Genomic DNA, 7,325 nt, shown 5'->3' with positions numbered 1-7,325 from the left:
AAAAAAAGTTGATTTTGGTATCAATATCCTCCCCAATACCCAACCTATCCATATTCCTTCTTATCTAATAGCCCCAACAGAATTGAAGGAGTTGAAGGAACAATCAAAGAATTTGTTAGAAAAGGGGTTCATAAGGCCAAGTATTTCACCGTGGGGTTCCCCTGTTCTATTTGTAAGAAAGAAGGATAGGTCACTTCGAATGTGCATAGACTACCATTAATTGAATAAAGGGACTATTAAGACCAAGTATCCACATCTTAGGATAGATGACTTGTTTGATCAATTATAAGGGGCGAGTCACTTCTCCAAGATCGACCTTCGGTCTAGATATCACCAACCAAGGGTGAGGGAGTGTGACATTCCCAAGACAGCATTCCAAACAAGGTATGGTCACTTCGAGTTTGTGGTAATGAGTTTTGGGTTGACGAATGTGCCGGCAGTGTTCATGGACTTAATGAATATAGTATTCAAACCCTGCTTTGATACCTTTGTTATGGTGTTCATTGATGATGTTTTGATCTAATCTCAAAGTCAGGAAGAACATAAGGATCATTTGATGGTTGTGCGCAAAACGTTGAGTGATAGACAATTGTTTGCAAAATTTAGCCAGTGTGAGTTTTGGTTGAAGGAGGTGGCCTTTCTTAAAAACATAGTTTCCGGTGAGGGGATCAAGGTGGATCCTAAGAAAATGGAGGCAGTCAAGAATTGGCTAGATTCGTCAAAGGTTTTTCTTCCATATCATCTCCTATGTCAAAGTAGACTCAAAAAAGGTAAAATTCATATGGATGAATGAGTGTGAAAGGAGTTTCCAAACCTTGAAAGATCGACTTACTTCCGCTCATATTTTGTCACTATCGGAAGGATTAGAAGGGTTTTTGGTTTATTATGATACTTCGAATATTGGTTTGGGTTGTGTCTTAATGCAAAACGATAAGGTCATGGCCTATGCTTCTAGGTAATTGAAAGTGCAAGAGCGTAACTACCCTACCCATGATCTTGAGTTGGCGGCCCTGGTTTTTTATTTGAAACTTTGGAAGCACTACCTCTATGGGGAACATATAGATATGTATACCGATCATATATGCCTTCTATATGTGATCACCCAAAAGGACCTCAATCTAAGACAAAGAAGGTGGCTAGAGCTCCTCATGGAATATGACATGAGTGTGCATTATCATCCGGGTAAAGCCAAAGTGGTTGCCGATGCACTTAGTAGAGTGTCTATGGAAAGTGTAGCCCATATTTATAAAGGAAAGAGGGAGTTGGTTAAAGATGTTACCGGTTGGCTAGATTAGGGGTGAAGTTGCACGGTACCGATGATGGTGGTATGGTTGCCCAAAATTGGTTTGAATCTTCTTTGGTAGTGGATGTCAAGTCGAAATAATTCCTTTACTCGACACTTGTCGAGTTAAAGAAGTTGGTGAAGAAAAAGAAGGTAGAGGTCTTTTTACAATTGGGAGATAGGTTGTTATATCACCAAGGTCGATTATGTGTTTTGGATGTAGATGGCCTAAAGAGTTTGATCTTGATAGAGGTACATAATTCTGCATACTCCATCCACCCTGGTTCGAAAAAAATATATCCAAACTTGAAAGAGTTGTAATGGTGGGGTGGCATAAAAAAGGATATAGCAAGGTTTATGTCCGAATTGTCAATAAGTGAAAGACGAACATCAAAGGCCGGGTGGTCTAGCCCAAGATATTGAAATCCTTACTTGGAAATGGGAAGATGTGAATATAGATTTTGTAGTGGTTTTGCCTCACACTCGTAAGTGACGTGATTCTATTTTTGTGATTGTTGATAGAATGACTAAGTCGGCTCACTTCCTACCGATTATGACTTTCTATAGGCCGAAGATTATGCAAAGTTGTATATTCAGAAGTTAGTGAGATTGCATGGTGTGACATTGTCAATTATTTCGGATTGTGGTACTAAATTCACTTCTCACTTTTGGAGATCATTTCAAAAGGACCTCGGTACTAAAGTAAAGTTAAGCACCGCATTCTATCCTCAAACCAATGGGCAAGCCGAAAGGACAATTCAAACCCTAGAGGATATATTAAGGGCTTGTGTGTTAGAGTTCAAAGGGAGTTGGATAATTACCTACCGCTCATCGAATTTGCTTACAATAATAGTTGCCACTCGAGTATTGAAATGGCGCCATTTGGGGCTTTGTACGAGAGATGATGCAGATCCCCGATTTGTTGGTTTGAAGTAGGTGACATGACCTTGTTAGGTCCTGACTTGGTAGTTGATGCTTTGGAGAAGGTGAAGATCATTAGAGAAGGGTTGAAGACGGACCAAAGTCGTTAAAAGTCATATTCTGACACTAGAAGAAGGGATCTTGAATTTAATGCAGATGATTGGGTGTATTTGAAGGTTTCACCTATGAAGGTGTGGTTCGGTTTTTTAAGAAAGGGAAATTGAGCCCTAGGTATGTAGGGACTTATAAAATCATAAAGCGGCTTGGCAAAGTTGTGTATGAGCTTAAATAACCTTCGAAAATGACCATGATTCACCCGGTGTTCCATGTGTCAATGTTGAGAAAATGTGTGAGATACCCTAACTCCATTGTGCCTTTGGAGGTACTATGAGGAAAATTTGACCTATGAAGAAGTCCCAGTTGAAATCTTGGACCGACAAGTCAAAAGGCTGAGGAACAAGGAAGTTGCCTCCGTTAAAGTCCTTTAGAGGAATCAACAAGTAAAAAGTGCTACATGGGAAGCGAAAGTGGATATGATGAAACATTATCCTCATCTACTTTGTTCTACGCAAGCCTAAGGTAACAAGTTATTCATGTTCAAATGTTTAAGACTCTTATGCTTTAGTTTTCCTAAGTCCTCATATGCATGCATGTTCATGAAGTTAAATTTTAAAGTTATGTTTTATGTTAAGTTTAAAGATCTCATGGTTGATGCGTTTCAAGAATCATTGTATTCGAGGATGAATGTTCTCAAGAGGGAAATATTGTAAGACCCCAAAAATATGAAAGGTCCTAAACCAAGGAACCAAGGATGAATTCTTTGAAAAGTTGCTGAAAACTGACATCAGAAGCTGACCACGGAAGCCTTCACAGACCGTGGTAGGGACCACGGGCCGTGGTATACAACCGTGGTAGAGATTCAGAGGCTTCTTCTATAGAGGACGAACCACGATAGAGGACCACAGACCGTGGTGAGCGCCACGGGCCATGAAGCCTTCCATGGTGAGACCTCCCCAAAGTTCTAAGGAATTTTCCTAGGGAAGGGTCCATGGACGACCACCACAAGCTGTGAAGACTTTCACGGACCATGTAGTGGTCCGTGGTGGCCATTTCTACAGGCCTCCTACAGGACCTGCACCATGGTCACCCTACACGAGCCGTGATGCATTTCACAGACCATCAAGGTGTCTATGAAGAAAGTTCAAAGACTACCCTACAAGTCTCTTTCTGAATTTCTCTAAGTCTCTTATCACGGGACCCCACCACAGACCGTGGTGAGCACCAGGGACCGTGAAGGTTCCCCGTGAAGTATCTATTGGCCAGATCTTTAAAGGGATATTTTAGACTTTTCCTGCATTTTAACCCAAGGTATTATCGTTTTGTGGGAACAATTCACCTATCTAAAGACCCTAGACCCTTCAAAGCCCTCATTTCTTTCACTCCAACTTCTCCAACATAAATCCTCTTCTTTCAAGTTCTTCCAAGGGCTTCAAGGCAAGGCTAGGGTTTCCAAATTTGAGGCATTCAAGTCTCCTTTCTTCCTCAAGTGTTCGTAGGGATTTCATTTCCCTCAAGGTATATGGGTTTTCATCCATGGGTCCTTCCACCCATGGAGCCCAAATGTTTTCTCAACCTAGCATTTCAATTCAAAATGATAAAATCTTATAGGCTGTTATATGATGACTTTAAATTCATAGATTATGATATATTTGAAGTTTGTTTACATATATTTATGTACATTAACTCTTGATTTCATGGAATTACGATGTTATTAAAGTGCCTATATGAAGGCTTGACCAAACTTTTAAGACATACATGGTGGGTTTCTTTAAGAATATGTATTTTATACATTTATATCACTCTCATGCATACAAGTATTCTTTAAATGTATTTGAAGGTCTTTATGAAGTGAACCCAACTAGTTTCTTATGATGAAGTAAAGATGAAATGAAGTTTGACTACAATGAATGTTATAAAGTAAATGGTTATGAATGGGAGTCTTTACGAAATGATTGATTGATGAAGGGCTTCTTAGCCAAAGTAAGGTTTCAATGTGAAAGGACAATTCTCACGTTGAATCAAATGAAAGTTTTTAATGAGCTATTCAACTAATTGGTATTTTAATATTAAAGTTATATAATGCTTTTGCTATATTAATGTTTAAATGTTATTCCTTGGGAGTTGACCTAGCACCGAATATAGCATGTAGATGGGGTCTCGATCGAAGGGGTCCTTAAGTAAAGTCTTATGTTTCATTAACTATGCACCATCATAGGGGCCCTTGTCGACTATTTTAGGCTACTGGATCCATGATTAGCCATTAAAGTTAAAGTTAAAAAATGTTTAAAGTTGATCAAAGTTCTACCTGACAATTAGTCTCCCTGTGCCAACGTAGGGGGGGTATGTTGGATTCCATCTAATAGCTCTCATGATCTTAAATGTTGGTTAGGTCGTTTTCCCACAAAAATAAATGTTTTAAGGATTCACATGATGATTTCTCATGCATGCATTCACTTATGCATATTGCCTATACATGTCTCTCTTTTATGTTCTTTATTTCATAGCATACTCACATACTTAGTACATTCAAAGCACTAACGCATAATTTTGCCTACATGATATCACTATGTAGGGACCGGCGTCGCTCCACACTTTCTTCCTTGTGGATTAGCATACTCACATACTTAGTACATTAAAAGCACTAACGCATAATTTTGCCTACATGATATCACCATGTAGGGACTGGCGTCGCTCCACACTTTCTTCCTTGTGGATAATATAAGCGTTGAAGGCTACCACTTTGGTGAGTTCCCATATTTCAGGAATGACACTCCTATATTTTCTAGCTTATGTTATGTTTAGACATTTAAATTAAGTTTGATATTTTTGACTTAATCTTGAGGGTTGGACATGTCTTATCCCCCGCCAAGTCTTAGTGTAGAAGGTATGATTGGACATAGTAAAGGATGTTATGTTTTCTTTGACTTTTACTAATATGAAGCCCCTTAGTTCCTATATCTCTTATTTTTACACTTGATTTGTTTATCATTACCAATGAAATGCTTAATGAATGCTAAGAGGCTTGGGTGAGGTACTTTCGGGTGCCTCATTCGCCGTGTCACATCTAGGACCTAAGCTTGGGTCATGACATTATCATAGACACATGAAACACCGGGTGAACCATAGCCAACTCAAGTGAGAAATCTAACACATAAGCCACTTTGCCAACACATCTCAATATCTTATAAGGTCCAACATATCTACGGCTCAATTTCTCTTTCTTACCAAAATGCATTACACCTTTTATGGGTGAAACCTTCAAATAGACCCAATCATCTACCTCAAATTTGAGCTTTCCTTTCCTAACATCGGAAAAGGACTTTTGATGACTTTTTGCCATCTTAAACCTTTCTCTTATGAGTCTTACCTTCTTCATAGCATCGATAACCAAATCTGGACCAATAAAGCCATCTCACCAACTTCAAACCATCCCACCGTGGATCTACATCTCCTCTTATACAATGCTTTAAAAGGAACCATTTGGATGCTAGAGTGATAACTATAATCATAGGCAAAATCAATCAGTGGCAAGTGTTTATCCCAACTTCTTTTGAAATTAATAACACATTCCCTTAACATATCTTCTAAACTTTGGATCGTCCTCTCCACTTGACCGTCGGTTTAGGGATGAAAGAGGTACTTATCTTAACCTTTATACCAATACCCTTTTGAAATGACTTCCAAAAGTGTGAAGTAAATTAGGTACCTCAATCCGATATGATGGACAAAGGCACACCATCAAGTCTTACCAACTCGCGAACATACAGCTTATCATAATCTTTTGCACCATAGAAAGTCTTGACCGGTAGAAAATGAGCCAACTTGATCATCCGATCCACAACAACCCAGATGGAATCATGTTGCTTATTAGTACGAGGCAAACCTGTTATGAAATCCATATTCACGTCTTCCAACTTCCAAGTAGGAATCTCAATATCTTGGGCTAGACCTCCCGGTCTTTGATGCTCAACTTTAACTTGTTGCAAATTTTGACACATCTACAAACTTCACTATGTCCTTGTTCATGTCATTCCACCAATACACTTCCCTAAAGTCGCGATACATCTTGGTGGAACCCGGATGAATCGAGTATTGGGAACTATGGGCCTCATTTAATATCAACTCTCTTAACCCATCAACATTAGGTACACACAAACGACCTTAGTAACGTAGTACACCATCTCCCCATTGGGAGAAAGCCTCAATGGCTTTTTCAGCAACCGACTTCTTTAACTCGACCAACATCAGATCTTGGTCTTACTTTGCCTTAACATCCGCTACAAGAAATGATTCTGAACCATTGTGAACAAGAACACCTCCATCTCTAGAATCAACCAAACGCAACCTAAACATGCCAATCTATGAACATCTTTAATTAATTCTTTCTTATCTTCTTCAACGTGTGCCACACAACTCATGGACAATGTGCTTAGTGCATCGGCAACCACATTAGCTTTACCCGGATGATAAAACACATTCATATCATAATCCTTCAACAACTCAAGCCATCTCCTTTGCCTAAGGTTCAAATCGGTTTGCTTAATCACATATTTTAAATTCCTATAGTCAGTGAACACATCCACATGGACACCATAAATATAGTGTCTCCAAATCTTCAAAGCAAACACAACTGCCGCTAGTTCAAGATCATGTGTTGGATAGTTTTGTTCATGAACATTAAGTTGTCTAGAATCATAGGCTATTACCCTACCATGTTGCATTAACACACAACCAAGACCAACCCTTGAGGCATCAAAATATACCACGAAACCATCAGACCCTTACGTCAAGTTCAAGATAGGAGCAATAGTGATACGATCCTTCAATTCTTGGAAACTCTTTTCATATGCTTCCGACTATTGGAACTTCAACTTCTTTTAAGTCAAATTGGTCAAAGGTGACGAGATGGATGAAAACCCTTCCACAAATCTGCTATAATATCTGGCTAGGCCTAAGAAACTCCTAATATCCAAAGGAGATAATGGTCTATGACAATTTCTAACCACTTCAGTCTTCTTAGGATCAACCATAATCCCTTCACCGGACATAATGTGATCAAGAA

The sequence above is a fragment of the Solanum dulcamara genome, chromosome 2 (assembly GCF_947179165.1).
Source record: "Solanum dulcamara chromosome 2, daSolDulc1.2, whole genome shotgun sequence".
NCBI lineage: Eukaryota > Viridiplantae > Streptophyta > Magnoliopsida > Solanales > Solanaceae > Solanum > Solanum dulcamara.
The sequence above is the reverse complement of the archived record's forward strand: the minus strand, read 5'-3'. Positions refer to the sequence as shown.